The 19,789-nt window shown below is 41.7% G+C and overlaps 1 protein-coding gene and 1 long non-coding RNA gene across 4 annotated transcripts in view; one reads left to right on the top strand and one right to left on the bottom strand.

Moving 5' to 3' along the window:
- Grh (grainy head) overlaps positions 1-19,789 on the top strand; it is a 110,057-nt gene that overhangs the window by 32,522 nt on the left and 57,746 nt on the right. The window lies entirely within an intron of this gene.
- LOC139778835 (uncharacterized) overlaps positions 1-19,789 on the bottom strand; it is an 87,351-nt gene that overhangs the window by 56,844 nt on the left and 10,718 nt on the right. The window contains exon 2 of the long non-coding RNA XR_011719708.1: positions 3,882-4,034. This is a non-coding gene — a long non-coding RNA (uncharacterized lncRNA). The remainder of the gene's footprint in view (positions 1-3,881; positions 4,035-19,789) is intronic.

Below are 19,789 nucleotides of genomic sequence, written 5' to 3'. Positions count from 1 at the left end.
GTCATTTCAGCGAAGCATATCGCCGGTAGGACCTCTTTGTCAACGAGGATGCGCATACGCGAACGCAAATGTCTGCGAACGTGGAAGAAACGCGATCTCTCTTCGTGAACGCGAGATACTCTCTCGCCCTTCGTTCATAAAGCAATTTATTTCGGGGATGCAGCGACATCCCCGGGCGCTTTTATCTTAATGCGCGAGAATGGGTTCGCTAATTGCCCCTCTTTGTGCACTAATCGCCCCCCGTAAAACGTGATTGCATCTAAGGTCTACATGGTTTATTAAATAACGGCAATCTCAGATTGCTTTAAAAAAAATATACTGAACGAAATGGATACGACGACCCCCCGTGGGATGATAGCCTTGCATTTTTGTCCTATCGACTATGAGAATATCGTACTTATAACAAACTTTTATCAATTAAACAATTTATATGGTTATCAGGTCTACATGTTGTACGATTTTATGGCCGCCAATAATCTCTTCTTATATATGTATATTATGCACTAAGAGACGAAAGTACATCTTTTGACATACTTGACCAATAATTTCTCTGGAAATGAATCTGTTTAACATATATAAATGTCTGAAACGTGATGAGGTGATATTGATACCTAGCATTATAATGATTATTTTAAATTGGCATTATATTGATTATTTTATATATGTTTCTTTTATTTTCTGCTTCCGCGGCATGCGGAACATCTTGACACGAGAAAAGGAAGATTCAGGACAGAGAAAGGTTCAATTGAATGAATCAATTTATTCCTAACGCAACATAGTTCGCACATTAGAAAGTCACAACCCGGGGTCAAGCCGTTCAAATTGCATCATAATGTTGCAAGTCCAATAAAGTGCATACGACAGCTATTCATTTAGATAATAGACGTATACATGCTAACTATCGCGTAGTAAAGCATAGACAAAAGCAAAGCGCTTCTCGATGAAAGATACAGTTTACCGGAGTTAAAAGCATGTTCGCTCGTGACATTTGATCTCAAAATATATTCTGTCTAGGCCTCCCGACCTCTCCGTGACGTATTAGAAAGTCATTATACCAAGTTTTCCCTAACACAAACTTATTCCGCAGCGCTCTATAGAAATTTCTGATCGCTCTATCAAAAACAATGCTATCAATCACGAACAGGCGTGCAGGAACAAAGATGTCAGACGAACTGTTAATGCATACGCGAGTCGAATACGTTACATGAGTTATGATGTAGTCGGAGAAAACGTGAGTCTAACTTGGAGAACTCTCGAAACATCCGCAATTAGATATTCATCGTATACCTAAATCGACTTTTGATTTATTCGCTTCGCCTTTAATTGGTTACCGAAATCGCTTCTATATATATCTGATATTTGGAATAACAATCTAATCCTCTTCTTGACATTTTTAATTGTCATAAAGTATTAGAGAAGGAAAGAGCAGAAATATATTAAAATTTTCCATGTATTTTTGTATTTATACACCAATTAATTTCAAAAGAGAAAGGTCGAGCTAACACCGCGGATATTCGCACGTATTCGGTATATTTTTAAGAAATCTCCCGCCTTTCTCTCCTATCCCTTCCTCTTCCTCCGTCATCGTCGACGATCCCCGATCGATCTCGCGACGTCCTTCCGAGGAACTCGCTCGATCCGCCTCCAGATATCTCTCGCTGCGTACACGCAACGCGACACGCGTGTATGCGTGCTCGCGGACGCGTGTATCAACGGCGCAATGGAGAAATGGAAGTATACCTAACCTGAGCCTAAGCCTATCTATCGTGTGGAGAACCTAACCGTGTGCCCGACAGAAGGAGCGAGAAAGAGAGGAGAGAGAGAGAGAGAGAGAGAGAGAGAGAGAGAGAGAGAGAGAGAGAGAGAGAGAGAGAGAGAGAGAGAGAGAGAGAGAGAGAGAGAGAGAGAGAGAGAGCAAAGAAACGACGCCGAGGAGGAGTGCGTGCCTTGCCTCGCGGAGAGAAGGCAAGGGAAGAGAAAAAGAGAGTAGAGCGGAGACAGGGCGTGGTCCAGCCTTGCTCTTACTTATAATTATATTTATTCGCACAGCGTACGTATGCGGCTATAGCCATTGATATACGATCGCAGCGAGGTCTCGGCTTACCGCGGTGAGAGCCGACGTTACACCGCAGTGCGCTGGAAAAAAGGGGGGCCGAAGGGGGACGGGCGTCGCGATTTCGGCATTGAATGAGGACGAGTGGCACAGGTGTAACGAACGCAATGACGAGGAGTTTAACTCTTAAGTAACATGCTCTCTTTCGACTGATACGTTCCTTCAGGATCTCTAATTCTCTAAAGTTTTCAGTTTTGGTTGAAAAAAAATTTTAGAGAAAAAATGCCGCTTGAACAAAGGGATTTTAATTTTATACTGAAATGACTTTGCTGTATATCTTATATTTCATAAACAAAAGATAAGGAACTTAAATTTCTTAAATTATTAATTCATCTGCATAATTTCTTTATTATTCAATTATTTCTTAATACATAATTCCAAGCTACTTAATTTTTTGCGATCAAAAAAATATTTCATGTTAATTTTAATAAAAATAAAGGCAAGTCTCTCTAATTCGAATATCCTTAATCCGCGCATTCCTTTGGGTGCTGGACCGTTCTCGAGATATAACGACGAGATATGGAAAAAGAAAAGGACGAAGTTCGCGGTCGGTCGTAAAAATCGCAGAACGCTCTCTCGCTTGAGATAAGGGAGGCCTTGATCTTTCTCGGATTTTGGATTTATGGCGGGTGACCGATACACGGCGAATTATATACGGAACGAGTGTTTGTCTTGAAGGCCACGACGACAATTTAAGTAAGTTCTAGCTGTTTTGAAGAGCTACGACTTCTCGGTCAAACTCGCTTAAACTCTCCCGGCCGGAGTGAAAATTGCTTCGGTTATCGGACCTACCGATGTCTTAATAATAACGGTTTGCGCGCGCTGCTGAGAGGCATAAACGTAACGGCCGGTATCGTAGTAATTTGAACATCATCTTAAATGCAATAAAGCTGGGTATTTTAATGGGCCGCACATTATTAGCGCGCGCGCGCGCGCGCGCACGGCTACTCTACGAGCCCGCGCACCTGAATCACAATTCTTTCATATTTTATGTATCCGTAAGCACGCGGTAAATCCGGTTAAAAGTATCACTTACTTCGCCCGCGTTTCTTTCCTGAAAACATTGTAAAACACCGGTTATTAGCGGTAATAAACTGTTACGAGCGTGCGCTTTTCGACGCGCTTGCATGCAGAATGTTAGGCGGCTCCCGTGTAATCCAGGATGATCGCGATTGTTGCCTGAGGCAATAATCCGATACTGGAATAATTATCGGGACGATTAATATTTAGTCGTGCTTAGCACTTAATTTATCACTCGTGAAAATGGCTTCGATTTATCACGGCTGATGGAGTGACGGAAATCTGCTAGTTTTGCGCACGACCGCGAACGATCCGCCGCGCGCGCAATTGGCGGCACTTTTGCATTTTTCTTTTTGTCGAGACTCTTAATGGGATGCACGAAGACGATCCTCTAGCGCGCGCAAGCAGCTTGCGCGCTTCAAAGAAGAGGGACAGCGAGCAGTTAGGGGCAGAGATCAAAAGAGAAAAAAGAGTTCCGAGAAGGTTTGTGAGCATTGACCATCGGGTATACTGCCACCGTTCCAGGTGGTACTCATATACAAATTATGGTAATGACCGATCGATTCCCTCTAGCTCGTCACTCTCCTTCGTTTCTCTCTCGCTTTTTTCCTCCTGTCTACCCTATACACGTTTCTACCTCCTTGCGCTCGCATCGACGTCGAACCCTCGTTGCATCACGAGGCCGTTGCTGCCCTTGTGCATTCGCGCGCAATTAGCCCCGTCTTTCTCTCATATACGCCGGACTTACCTTTGATATTTTGATCCAATGCGTAACGCGATACACGGATGCGGTTCGTTCTTACGGAGGGACGCTTCGATATTATCGGAGTATCGGATGCTCCTCTGTCTCAGAGACGGCGGGTATTCTTGGATATTTTAATTTCAATAGCAGTCATCGATTCTGGAATCAGATAGGGAATATCGAGGGTCAGGAACTGTGGACAAAAATATCTCGCAAGTGACAGTTACAAAACATATATTTTGTAAATATTTTACAAAAATTTAATTTAAATCATAATTAACAATTCAATTGAAATTAGAATTTGTCTTCAAGCATTCTCGAAGCATTCGCGAGACAAAATAGATACATCGAATTAATCCTTGAAAAAAAAAAAACGGATTAATGCGCTTTTCTCCCATCATTTTAGTTAATTGTCTTGAATTTGATTAATCTATTGTTGCAAGATTTCGTGACAATTACTATAAAATTATTTGTTCCACCTGCGCTTATCGGATCTTTGTCATTCTCTCATCGTTGTTGACTTTCGCATGATATCGACTGTCCAACCGCGGTTTACCTTTGATATTATAATCTGTCTCTCAACCGGAATACGTGACACGGGGCTTAAAGCGTTACACGGGCACGTACGGCGTCTGGACGGACTTAACTCGCGGTTGTTCCGCGTTCGCTTTGATATGTGCTACGGTGGATAAAACATAGAGCGTTTAAACGCACGCAGAAACCGTGTCAAAAAGAGATCCAATTTCAGCATCGTATATATAAAAATATAAAAGAAGTACATGTATATTCTCCATCAATTCGTATCTCAGTCGCTCTTTACATTTCTACAGATATATAATTTTGTGAAAGTCATGTATCAGGGAGGTTGGAGACTGCGAAAATAATTTTGTCTTTTTCCTCCTTATTGTAACTGATGAGACAAGATACTTATATCTTACTTTTCACGAAGGAAAAATATGGCCTCTGGATACGAAATAGAATCTTATCTCAGTTAGATCTTACGCGGATAATGTTCGCTCGGGAGACGAATGCGATGTTCAACGAGCTCGCGGGTGAGCAAGGCGAAGCGGAGGTAAGCGATAACATAGTAAGCGATAAGTCGACAATTTAAGCGACATGCGCCGACGAATTGCGTTTGCACCGAGTGGCAAGTTTATTTATGATGAACCGTCGCGTCCGTCGCGATGCGCACGTGCGTTTTCCCGTACAAATGTCACGGAGCCTCCGCGCTGCCGCGTTACGACCGCGCGTAATGATCCGCGGTTTCTCGCGAGAGGCGCAAGACGCGTGCTCCGCGCGCGAAAGAGAAAGAGAAAGAGAGAGAGAGAGAGAGAGAGAGAGAGAGAGAGAGAGAGAGAGAGAGAGAGAGAGAGAGAGAGAGAGAGAGAGAGCACCAGACACCACGCGTTACCCAAAGGCCTTTCAAACGTTGCCGGGTATATCGGTGCTTTTTATCGTTGTACCACACGCGCAAGCCTTTCGAACGTCCGGCACGCCGGACGGTATATCAGCGTTTTTATCGTGTCTCACCATTAGCGCGCACGCACGACCTTTCGATCGGCCGATTCGTAACTTCGATTACCGGGCAAGCGATAGAACCTTATAAACGTCGGGTCGATTATGCCTTTTCCACGATCTATAATCGCGATCGATATCCTACGCGCACATTGGCAACCGATAAGCGGCTAGGTGTGGGAGTACTCGCTCATTGACCCTTCTGTTGCAAGAATAAGAATGAAGTAATGAAGTTGTTTTTATTGCCGTCTTGCATATGAAAGATACATACATCATCAAGTAAATCAAATTTAGAGACAAATCAAAGTCTAATTGATTTGTGAATTTTAATAATAGCATATCGCATTTTAGACTAAAATATAAGAAAATATATTTCAATACATATCTAATAATTCGATTCTATTATCGAATGCAAGAAAAGCGAAATAATCGCAATGTCCTATCACTTCAAGCGTTCTTTAACTAATCTTGCCGGTTTTATTATTCAGTAATGTTATAAAAACTGGAAAAAATTTTGTAGAAAATGGAATAAAAAATCATGAAGCTCGACATTGGTATCGTCCGGATATGTGCCACATACGCACGTATGCAAATAGAGTTTCGTTATATCGCGTTGAGTATAATGGACAGCGATGCTCGCCATAACACTCGATGTGACAGTACATCGCATTCAAAAAGAGAATGGCGTTGGTTTAGTTATGAATCGGTATAATGAGTTCGACTTCGAGTGTGTTTGTGCACAAAACGCATTCAAGTCCTAGCACGCAAACTTTCGATTGTTCAATCATCGGTTTGTTGAATGGCGAAACTTGCGAAATGTTACGATCGCGCCTATTTTTATATCGCATACCTCGACGATAGTGTTTCAAACGTTGAGTGTACGCACGTGCGAAATATCTAGAGCCGATTGGGATCATCTTTTTAACGGAAAAGATTTTATAAATATTAAATAAGCGCATAACAAGGAGATGGTAAATTGACATTTAAGTGCCGCTAATCAAAATTGTTGGAAACTGACGGTAATTGCCAAGTCCACTTTGCATTTACGTACGTTAACTGTAAATCCGCAATGGGTTTAACTTGTCGCGGCTATGTCGTAAAGGCAATATTTTATTCGCGCCCTCCGTGACACGAACATCAATTAATGATTAATTGATTCGATTGTCTATTGTATTCCGCTGGTTTAAAGAGTAAAAAAAACCATGCCGCATTGCCGCTGTAATTGCAATCCATCGTGCGGACGTAGCATTAAATCGGCAAACGATTCCGCGGGAAAGCAACGTTATCCGAAGAATTTTAAGTTTCCAGACGCCGTTCTGTATAAGAAATGTTAAATTTTACTGCTGCAAGGTTCCTTCGCTAATTAATCGTTAATCATCCGCGTGAATCGATTGAAACATGCCGGACGAGGGCAAAACGTTGTCACACGCGTCTTTTCTCACGATCCTAACATGACTCATGCTACTCGTTACAGAGAATCGCGTTTCCAAAATTTACATCTACTTAAAATTTTTACCTCATGTTTTAAGATAGATGATTCATGTGTCCAAATGTATGACTCAGCATCATTATTTCAGTCTGGTTATTCAAGTCACAAGCCTTTCTTTAAATTTAAATAATATGCTCACATACAATAGCAATACAATACAATCCTAATAAGCAATATAAATCATAAAAATATATGTAAGTATTCTTCAAACCAGATTCTTCAAACAACCTGTTCTTTTAACACTTGTATCATTCTTGAAAATTTTCTAGGATATAAAACTCAATTTTAAATTTTCGGCTTTAGGATGATTTGCAAAAAATCTTCCTAATCATTATCATAAAAATCATTTACGAATATATTTCACGAAAATACAAAAGTTGTTCTTATCTTTGTGTTAAAGCAATAAAAAATTGCGGGGATTTAATAGATTGTGTTTAACGTTTAACGGTTTACTTAATAAATCTATGGAAAATATGTGATATATACAGTAATTTATTAATTAGCAAGCGAGATTACATTCTCTCTCACAATCCATGAAAATAATTATACACGACGTGCTCTTGAACCTCCATTGAATTCAGAAATACTGAAGTTTCTTTTTAAATATCGATTTGAATTAAAATTCCACCCGATATCGAAGTTTAAAACATCGATGTTTCCTGTTGTATGAATTATGTAAAAGATAAGGAGAAAGCGACGTTTATTAACGACTAATAAGTCTTCACGGTCGCATTAGTCTCGCTAATTATAAAAAATATAAAATATTCTCAAAATTAAATTACAATAAAATAAAATAATTACAGTTTGCTTTCATGATAAATATAAATAAATTGTACAAAAGACTATTCAGAAAAACGCCCAGAAATTCTTAAGTCAATCGAGGTCATCCACATCTTAAAAATGGCTGTAATCGTTCTTTCTTACTTGCAAAGATACTATATTCACGAAAGTATAATTGATTTTATCGCGCGCGCATTAATAATTTTTGGGTTCTTTTAGAAATGCATTAACGTATTAACACTGTTCCCTCCACACACTTCGCGAACGGTAATATTAAATTTCTATGTAAGGTAATCTTTCGCTTGCGTAATCGTGCACGGAGAGCCTGATCGAGAGTTTGCCGATAAATCGATAGCTCGTAGACATACATTTGTGGTACAATGTTATAACGACAGCGGGGCGATGAACTACCTATTGCCTCTACCGCAGAGTGTATCCACCTGAATCGTAGATCACAGGATCTACCGCGCGACCATCGTCAATCTCTCTGGTATGGTTACCTTTCGATGAGAAAAAGGCAGATAAGTGCTTGCTTTTAATGCGCGCTCGGTTAATTGAGAGAAGAATTCTCGCAAAGAACGGCCGTAATTAATAAGAGGCTTCGACCGCACGTACGCATTGTTCTCCGACGTTGTTCGATTATATAAATGATACAAAAGCATTAATAAAGCAATGGCGATATGCGCATCGACGCCCTCTTACTTCGCTGTAATAACGCGCCATTTGCATAATAATAATAATAATAATAATAACTTCTAGCGATTTTATCGGTAAAATTCCGAGCGATTGAAATTGTTCGCTACATTGTGGCATCCAGGATAATCCGCAGCCACGAGGATCGATTTTGCTTTCGTAAAGAGACTCTGTTACATAATACATATCACATTTGACAAAAAATGAAGACAGTACAATCTTTTATCATTTAGTTTAGAATGTAATTTTATACTGCCGTGAGATGCGTCCAGTTAATTTACTTTGCCCGGATAAGAGGAGTTAATGATGAAGAGGAAGATACTGCAGGTGAACGCCAATTTTTAAAGAGATTGCTTTTTTCAACGAAAACGTCTGGTAATTCCGTATCACGTGATATATCCGTAGATTGCGAGATCCGTGAAAGCCTTAGCGATCATCGATAGATATCGTCGTACACGGAGAGAGAAAAAGGAAGATTTATCTTACGCGCGCAACGATGCACCTGTGGCGCGACTATATTAAAAGTTTCAGTTGGTGCAACTCGAATACAGTTTACCGTAATTACATAGCGCTCGTAATTCGCGTTCGCGCGAACTACGCGACTGCGTAAGAAATAAAAGTGTCTGTATTTTATCAACGTAATTAATACTCGGGGGCTGCGGGGCATAAACTTCAGCAACTTCCAACGAATTAAATGTTACTTACGCATGTAACGTCGCGTAATCATTAACGGCAATTCGCCCGTAAACGTATGACTTCTCTCACACACCGACCAATAATTATACTATCTGTAGAGTTTAGCTTTTCCGCTGCTGATGTATAGTGGTCCGATATGTTACGAAAATTAAACGTATAAACGCCGTGTATGACCGCGACGCGAATTAGTCGTGTACCTCCCGGCGTTACAGTCGGCGTCGCTGTTATGTAAAACTGATTTGTGCCTGTGCGTGCACAGGCAAGGTATCCTAATACTTTGAAGATAACAGCGTACGCAAGCTTTTGCTCAATTTCAATCTAGTTACCCGACGCTTGTAGTGCCCGTGCAAATATACGAGAAATATACGTATGGTATAGCTAACGAACAGCGATACATGACGCCACGCTAATCACGCTATAAGCATGAGCATTTTCTTCGCAACGTGAAGTAATATCGGCGACAATGGACATTATCGGCTTCGATTTAACGCTAAGTACGACCGGTGCGATTTTAACGTTGCACTTGCATATACGTTGTTCTCGCAGAAACCGAATCTGAGCTCAACACACTGTGAATACATTTACATAACACACCCATATATATATATATATATATATATATATATATATATATATATACATAAATTTGTATGAAAGAGATGGTGCAATAAACATTTGTGGAAAAGTGAAAACAAGATAACTTAAGCTAAGACGAATAAGAATAATGAAAGAAACTCAGATACATAGTGAGTAAAGTGGTAAAAAAGCTTGATTTTCATTTTCTATTTCTTAATAGAAAATATATGTGCGCGGTATTAAAACAAGATCTTAAGAAGCGAATGCATTTAACGCTGTGCCGGGGGGATATGAGCCCCCGCTATCTCGTCGTGCTGACCGTTTAATGCGAACCCATTCGCGACGCATCTTCCGATCGCGCGGTGCATCGCTCGCGCGCGAAAAATGCCTAATATTTGTAGCGTCGCGGCCGTTAATAAAACGAGGAAATCTGGTCGATGAACTTAAAATGCAAAATGTAATTACATAATGCGGAAAAATGTTTAGATCATCGACGGTGTAATTGCCACCTGCTGATAAATATAAACTATCTAATTTCCATCTAATTACACGATGTGGAAAGTTTACGGGTGGCGCGCGGATTATCCCCGCGCGAGTTTGCGGCCAATAATTGAAAACGATCTCCGATAAACTTGCGCTTCTCTTTAAAACGCCGACCAACATCGGCGATCAATCGAGATTGCCGCGTTTTTGCAAACGGAATTCGGGAACGACGCTGTGAAAATCTCGAAGTATTGTCGTAAAAAGAAAAAATGTTATAGGTGGTACAAAAATGCAGAGGACAAACGGTTAACTATTAATTACAGTCAGAGCGGACAAAACGGAAATTGATCGCGAGAAATCGTTAATCAACGATCGACAATCGATCGGTAATCGACGTGTATGAACGACGTGTCGATCTTTCATGGAGAACAGCAATTTGCCAAATTACAAGTCACAGTTCGACCGTGCTGTAATTTATGAAAAGCTGCAGGGTGCACCATGACGAAATCGCAGTACGAACACTGTAATTACAGTACAGTAGGCGATATTTAAATGCTCTATATCGAACAATGGTACTGTCGTGCTGCATTCCGTGTTCACACGCGGATCTACCAGGCACGAAGAATCTGGCCGATCGGTCGAGTTTTTTCTGCCAATATATATAAATCATTTTCAGTTAAGTTAAAATCAATATGTCGTTTTTTTTTTTCAATTAAAACACTAAATAACACGTCGAGGAATAATTACATAACGTTTAAATCAGATCGCAAAAATAGGGAAATTGCAATGCCTTATCGCTAAATTATCGGACATAATAGAGCCAATCGCAGCGATGCAACAAATCGCCTGTCACACTGGCCGGATTCTAGGCCTCGGGAATGTCTACGCGAATGGTATTCGCGTCGCACTTATCGCACAAACAACCGGTGCAACGTACGGCCGATAGGTATCGTCGCCGTTCGCGAGGCAGAGATTTGTTTTAATGCTCAGTCGCCTCGTCGATGGTGCGGGCCCATTAAAAGTGTTCCCAAGTGCGTACACACGGGGCGTTCCCGATGCGCCTTATTCACGGCGTAAACGCACGCGGCATGCAGATTAAACGATGCAATGGCGAAACGAGAAAGGGAGGCGCGAAACGCGACGAAGCCGGGAGAGAGCAGGAACGGGAAGAAGACGAAAGAAAGAGAGAGAAGGAGAGAATATAGCCGAGTATAAACGTAGATTAAAGCGGAACACTAAATTTGCGCGGGTTATACGCTCCCCGCTTCTTCGCGGCTGTATTACAGCGTTTCTTATCTCGAAAAGCATGAAAAGAAACTGCGGAAGCTGATAAATTAATGATGAAAGCGCCGATTTTGCGTAGACGTCACGGACTTAGCAAAAGATCGAAGCAATGAAAAACGCAAATTAAAGCCAGTTTCACTTGCTGTTGAATTCATTTCTCTATTTCTTTCTAATTGTAAGTCTAACATTAATTGTATATGTATGTAAAGGAATAAAACACTCAGTTAATAGTTATTATGCAATTTCCGGCAATAATTCTTCGGTGTATCCTTTGAAATATATATAATAATATAAATTTATCATTTTGATTTAATCTTATGTGCAGAGTGACAACGCAGTTTTCGCTATCTCACGCGATACGAATCTACAAACAAAAACGAGATCACGTTGTAGCGCGTTTTTCGAGTCATCAAGTTGTTATAGCGTGACGTATACTAATATATCATCAGAAATTGAACTATCTCTCGTAACCGGTAATATAAATCCGAGAATCGTCGATCATATTTTTGCCTACATGAAATCGCGATAGAATCGCTACGAATCCCTGTATGTATGCTTTGTCGATTTAACGCATAGCGAAGCACCTGTCGCCACGCGACATTCAACTTTCGAGCACATGTTTTTCCAGCGTTCGCCACTGCGAAAGTGGCGATTTGATTTGGGCATTATCCGTTCGAAGCGTTCAACCGGAAACCATAGCGCCGCACGGTGCACGCTCGGTGTGCATTACGTAAAACGCACTCTGTGAACGCGTTTGCCCTTTATAAATTTATATAATGCGATAGTGTAATGTGTGTAATGTCGCGTTACGCCATGTCGCGTTAAGTGGAATTTCCTCACAATTACTAAACCGCGACGAATTTTCGCATCTCATATTTTATCTCGCGCCAGTTAAAGACTTGTCCGGAGCTTTCCGGGTCATGTTAAACGGTCTAATTATTTTCACTTCGCATTATTTTATCGCCTTTCCGATTGGAACAGGAGTGGATGTAACGCAAGCAAATGTATGCATATTTTTATATATAAAAATTACATCATTATCTTCAGGAAAATTTCGAGAAAATAAAGTAAGTTTGGTGTATGCAATATTTTCCTGTATTAAAGTATCAGAACTTTCAGTATTTCTCACGAATATTCACATTTTATCGCACAGAAATGTGCACATTGATAATAAATAAACTGGATTGCAATCGTGCACGGAAGTTGAAGTGCAATGTCGAAAAAAATATGCTTCTCATCAGAATTTGTCATGGCGTACATCGGTAGTTACATCGGTAGTCCGAGCAAATACCGCGAAGAGGAAGGTTTTCGACAAACGAGCGCGAAGAAAGGAAGGTAGACCGAGACGGCCGGCTAATAAAAGAGCTCGCCCCGACATTATTGTCGCAGCAGACGCGAGCGGATACTCGTTTACCCGGGGATATCTGCGATAGATCTTCCTCTCTCTGTCGCTCTTTCTCGGCGGCAGATACGACGCGGTCTTTTATTTACCACGACAATGACAAACGTAACGACAATTCACTGTTATATGTGTCCCGGCCCTCCGCCGTTGTCGCCGCCACAGCCATAACGCGCGACGTCGTTTTTATGAAGCGCGATAAGAATTCGAAAAGAGACCCGATAAATCGCGCGACGCGACCGAGGGAAACGCGCTGGCGCACACACGTTTCAGTCGCGAGAGGCTACCTGATGAAAATGGTAAAAAACAAAACGACGATGATAGAAAGCCGTCGAATTTTTTACAACGCACGCGCTTATATTTTAACATGGACGGAGAAAGATATGTTAATTCGTTAACGCTAAAATATCAGCATATAAACGGGGAACGTTGCCTGCCGATTTTCTCTCCACCACTTAGTTGGATGGACGGATTTCAAGGACGGAAAGGTTCTAAGCCTGAATCGAGCGATGAATCTTGAATAGATAACGTTAGTTTTTAGGTTTTCGTGTTTTTTCAATGTGTATCGTCTAAACGTAGTCTTCATAAATAAGTACGTTTATTAAAATGTAAATATATATTCAGTTTATATTTTATAATCATGCAGAATTTCTACAAGAAATATTTCTTTAAAGTGTGATATCGACGTATTTTCCGATGTTTTTCCTTGTTTTTCTCGCGCAATTTTGAATGTCTGTAGACTGTGAGAAATTATATTTACATATAATAAAAGTAAGAACAATCTCATTATCGACAGATGTTCTTCGTTATTATGTAAGCGCTGGCTGGCCGCAGCGCCTGCTTTTACTACTTAAAATTGTCCCAGTACTTGTTTGCGCGTGTCCAAGCTACATTATGCATTAAAATGCGATCTGTTTTACATGACGGTGACTTAATTAGTAATTAAATGATTTGTTTACAATCTTTGCGAAAATCATTAGCGAGAGAATGAGATACAGAGTTACTAATGTAACAATTTGTATAAAAAAAGGATTTGTGCGCGCAATATTTCACATGTGTTGCACAATAATTAGCATTTCGTGAAAGGCTTATATTCTATAAATTCCTATAAATGAATGAATTATTTTTTATGAGAGAAGATACAAAATTGTTTTATTTTTCACGTCCCGAGCTATTAGCCGATTCTACATGTACGATTGCAAAATAACATTATCATATATATTTAATTTATTTTATCATTTATTTTATAAGTTATTGTCTATTTTTAAATATCGACTTTTATACGAATTAGCGTATAAATGTATGTGTATTTTCTTTTTTTTTTATTATTCACAATACCAGCAAATCACTTGTATCAATATCTAAATATAGAAAAATTAGAATGGCAGATGTCATTAACGAAAATGACACAAACGGCACGTTTCATACTAATTTCATAGAATTCAATGAAATAATAGAACGTTTGCGATTGTTTTTTACTCGGTCATTGATTTGGATCGTTTTTTTCCGCGCGTAATACCTAGCACGTCTCGCGACGTCGGCGCGAATCGAGAGCCGCGAATTTCGCGCGCGGGCATAAAATTTCTCGCCTTAATGGATATCATGTCACCGCTTCATTAACGAAACTGGTTCGAACGGCGGGATTTCGCTCGATTAACAGAGCACCTATCTACGGCCCTCTCATTCTCTCTCCCTCTGTCTTCGTCTCGTCTTTTCTTACCGAGCATGCAAGCGCGATCGCGCGCGAGTCTCCCAGTCGAGGCGGCGCACTCGATCAGCCTCGTTATAGGTATGAGATCGACACTCGGGATCACTTATGGGCGTAACGCGGACGACCGAAGATGGAAAAATGGACGGCCGACGACGAGCCGGTCGTGAAACTATCCTCTTATTTGCGCCTCCGCGAACTTCGGGGCGTACGCGCTTCGGCTTCGTTAAAATAGCCGATGGAGACGCCCGAGGTGAAACTCTCGAACGACGACCGGCTTCGTTACCCTCGTCGTCGATTGAGAGAGTCCGTGAAAAAAAAAAAGGAAAACGGAAAGGCGAGGAAAAGAGAGATAACGAGAAAACGGGAATCCGCGTGTTTTCCTCGCCGGAGGTTTTCTGTCGCGAAATCGGCGATTCAATTAACGTTCAAAATTCACGCTAATACCGACACGATATATTTGCATCCGTTTGCAACATGCCCACCGGGTCTTTCCGTCAATTCCGGTTATTTTTATGTTAACGCGGACGCGATTAATGATACAATCAGTCGAGACGCGTCGTCAAGAGAGACGTGCACGATGAAATTTCGATTGGGCGACGAATTAAAATTTTTATGAGGCGGACATACCGCGTATATTTGAACGGATAGCCTTCTCAGGAAGGACACGCCGGGATCATTCTTAAAGACCATAATCCTTCTCACATCTTGTTTACGAAACATCGCGTAAATAGATGCAGAAAATATCAAAAGAGTAAAATCCGTACCGTGTCGGAGATCTTTCAATCGGAATATCAGAGCGACATAATGAAGAGTAACTGCCGTTGACATCTCGGTGAAACTTTCATCGAGTTTCCACTCGGAGGAAAAAAAAAGACCGGGGAGAGATACCGGGGGGGATCTGTTTTCCACGCCTGCGGTCGTTCTCTCGGACGAGCGATTTATTCGTGCCAGGGGGGACAATATTAAAACGTCAAGTGGATTTCTCTTTCTTCGTCGCCGGACGCTTATAATGTCCATGTGGGATGCCCCAGAAGGCGTCAGCGGTTTTTGCGTTATAAACGTTCAAGGATGAAGAGGTTCTGGCAAATTAAGACAACCTTGTTTTCAAGTCACTTTCAAATGGACTTCAACTGGGTTTTAATTTTGAATATAGTTACCAAGATAATTAACGTCGAAATTGAAATGTTGTGAAAGAAGATTGCATCCGAGCGAGAAAAAAAAGAATATCAGATTCAAGTGAGTTAATCAAGGGTAGATAATACATACACGAGTGAAAAAAAGTGACCGTATTGTTCGCGCGTTTTATATAATCTGATGTAGTCTGAAGCATGTACTGGTACACTGTTCTCTTTTAAATAATCAAACGTACATATTCGACATGTTACAGAGGATTCAAGTGATCAACATTAAAATTTTGACTCTGGAAGAGTCGCAAAACGTAGACACGGACTTTCTCTTTAACAGGCAACAACGGACATCTATTTTAATCGAAGATTTTTTAATTATCTTAAGGTAACTAGAATTTTTTTTTTTTTATTTTCTTACGCTATTTTATGAATATGCAAATCCTCGAATGAGGCTCTCAGCGCAGATTTATATTCTCTTATCGCTGTCATCGAAAATATGCTAAATATATTCGGCGACGGACAAGTTTATTTAATCCGCAGCTCCTCGCGTTCGACGCGATGCGCAGCATGAGATATATAACCAACAGTGATATAACATTATCAAGAGTTTTAAGTCTCGATTTGTACTCAGACAAATGTACACATCATGGCTTTTAAGCTTCTTACATTTTAATTAGAATAACGCAATAATATGTAAGTATAAAATAATCATGAATTGCGCGAATATTAAGGATAATATCACACGAGAAGCACTTGGCTAATCAGCTTCGAGGATCGCAACCATCCCCGGAAGAGATTGTCACGTGAGCAACTACCCTCGCCTCAGCTAACCCTTGCAGCCTATCTAATCCTAGGAAATCCTCATTCAGTCTCTCCTCCTCTCTTTTTCTCTTTCTTTCTCGGAACGCAATTGGTAGGGATAAAACACGATCGCGATGCGTTAAATGTCCTCTACGCGCATCGGCAGAGTCACGCACGCACTCACGCATCTAGAGAACTAAGCGGGAGGAGAAGGAGAGAAGGAAAGAGACGGAGACAACGCGTGGTGAAAAAAAACCAACACTGAGGAGGGGAGGGATATCTAGAGAAGGAGGAGGACAGAGAGAAGGCGAGAAACGTGAACGGGAGAGAGAAAAAGAGGAACGTCTACGCTGGTCTACCTGGAAGCTACCAGTGGTCGTCGTCGTCGTCGTCTACGGGCGACACACGGGGGTAACCCGTACACTCGCGTGCGTGCGTCCGCGGCGGCAGCAGCTCGCACGCACACGCAGCAACGCATGTTCTCTATACGCACATTCGACGAGGGAGCGCACCGCTATCACACTCGTATGGCGGCGATCGAGAGCACGCGCGCGAGAGAGAGAGAGAGGCCAGATAGAGCCGCGTATAGAGTGGGGAAAGAGGCGGGTCTGCGGCGCGACACGCATACACGTGTACACGCACACGTAACACACGCATGCGAGCCGTACGTACGTACAGGCGAACGCATACACGCGCCACCGCCCCGGGACCGCGCGGGCAAAGCTCACACTTACCTGACAAGATGTAAGTTCAGAAACTGGAAGGTGCCACTTCTGCACAGTCCAATACAAGACACCGAACCGGAAAGTTCGTCCGAAAATTAGTCGACGCGCGCAACAGCACCTCCGCTCGCGGCATCGCAGCGGGACCAAGTGGTTATTGGTTGCCGGTGGTAGTTGTTTGATCGTACGGGATCAGAGGAAGAAGCGTAGGAAGGAAGAGGAAGAGGAAAGAGGACAGCAGCACGACGAGTCGTCTCCGCTGGTGGAAGGTGGAGAAGCTGGAGGTGGAAGAGGAAGAAACGGAGGCGGAGGAGGAGGAGGAAGGAGGAGGAGGCGGGGGTGGAGGAGAGGAAGAAGGAGAGGACGAGGAAGGACGGAGAATGAGGTGGACGGCGAAGGCGGAGGCGCGATAACGAAATGACCGGAGATACGTGAAAACGTGCCGAGACACGGAGAGTGACGGTGTCGAGGTATAGAGAAAAGTGCATCGGTGGTCACGAATCGACGTCAGCGGAACGTTAAGCGGAAGAAGGGACAAGGATTTTTTTATCGCACGTGAAAGGGCGCGAGAACATATTTTCTGCGTGACGGATTTTGCCGGGTCAAGAGAAAATTGAGCCGAGTTTCAATCGCGAGTGATTCGGAGTGCGCGGCGCATTGCCGCTGTACATTTTCTTTTCCATTTTTATTTTTTCCATTTCGTTTTATCGATCGCGAAATCATACGTGAACGCGATCTCGTTCAGATTTATGATGGTGTTTTGCGCGGCGCCGCCGTCGTCCACAATGACGACGACGACGACGACGACGACGAAGAAGACGATGAAGATGACGGAGACGAGGGCGATCATCGAGAGGCATCGTATACGTATTGGATGATTATCATATTAATGAATACGCGCCACGACTCGACGAGCCAGTCCGCAGAATCGCCGACGAGGAGGAGCCTCGAGTTGACTCGCGAGCTCGAAAATCCGTCGCCGATTATCTTGCCGATCCTACGCGGGAGACTTTTTAATTGTGCGAGTGCCGCGTGAACGCAACTGTGATCCGAAAACGACTAAGGGAGAGAAAGGGAGAAAGAAAGTGAGGAAGAGAGAAAAAAGAACACGCGTGTGAACGAGAAACCTTTACGGAGTGCTCCTTTTCGAAACGAGAAACAGGAAAGTGTGTGAGTGCGCGTATCCGAGCTCCGTTTTTTTTTCGGAGTTCTATCAGACCTCGTGCTACGCAATTCGCACGTATCTTGGGGGTATCGTCCACTTGGATATCAAGCAGGATACATCTCATGATCTCCCTGCCTGCGGCCGGATGTGTCACCCCGATCCGTTGACAGCACTCGACCGATAAAGCGCACCCGTGAGTCTTTGCCTTCGATTGAATTGAGATTTCGATGGGCGCGCGCGTAGGCGCACCGGATTTGTCTCTCGGTAGAGCCCCGCGCCGGTATCGGTATCGGGAATAAATTAACAGCTCGCACGAACGTCCGTCTGGAGGGAGGGATCGAGAAACCGGTACAATTTCGGTGAGTTTATATATAGACTCCGAGATCCCGTAGACACGTAAAAATAATCGCTATTACGTGTTAACTGCGACGACGGCGTCAATCGAATTAATTCTGACGTTAGAAATGTTTAAAAAAATACTGGTACAGTTACGAACCGTTAAGAGTAATGACTTATTTAATGAAATAAATTCATTTACATTTATTCTTCTAAGTGTAAAAAATTAGTCTGACTCATTATGTATTCTTCTATCTATAAAAATGAATATCAAACTCACCGACGTTATACTGATTTCAACGTCTAAGTCGCGAGATTTGGTGATTTCAACGCGAGTAGGAGGTGTGCGTTTCAATCGACCTTGAGGCTCGTACAGATTCTTTTCGAACGGCGCTATCAGAACGGCATTCCTTCCGATGTTTTGCGATATAGTCTATAATGTACGATCGACAATCTGTTATCCGCGAGAAATGCACAGCAAACTCGCTAGTAAATTTCGATAAGCTGATAATGATAAAATTCATAGGCCTAGAATGTCAGTTTCACTTTTAGCATTTAACAAATATTCCAGGGATAAATTTAGTTATCAATTATATGGTACTATATAAGTATATATATATCATAACAGAATATAAATTATATATAAAATATTCTGATAGAATATTTTATATATATAATTAATATATTCTATTCAGATCAGAGCAAATTTTGTTACACTAAAAAAGACAGCTTTGATAAGAATATCACTAAAGTCATATTCAGACGTCGTTCTAATACACGCGATTGAATTGTTAAACTTTACTATATTCAATTTTAATATGAACAGCTTTAGGTACGTGCATCATAAATCAGTTTTAATCGGAATTGATGTTGCCCACGATAAGATTTTCATCGTGAAGCATCTTTTTCATCACAGAATATAACAGTTATGCAAATCGTATTCTTACACGTGGACTGACTATTAATGATAATTCTATGTCATCTTTAACCTTGCGATGCGAAACATCGTTCGGATGATTATTTTCTTCAAACAAATCCTGTAACATCAAAGTCAGTGTTTCCCAGGAAAAGTTTTCCATCGATATTCCTTGATTACCGACTATCTGGAATGTAGCTGTGTATAGCATATTGTCGTGT

Source organism: Temnothorax nylanderi, unplaced genomic scaffold (assembly GCF_030848795.1).
Source record: "Temnothorax nylanderi isolate EJ_2023f unplaced genomic scaffold, tnyl_v1.0 TNYL_tig0198_pilon, whole genome shotgun sequence".
Taxonomy (NCBI): domain Eukaryota; kingdom Metazoa; phylum Arthropoda; class Insecta; order Hymenoptera; family Formicidae; genus Temnothorax; species Temnothorax nylanderi.
The sequence above is the reverse complement of the archived record's forward strand: the minus strand, read 5'-3'. Positions and strand labels throughout refer to the sequence as shown.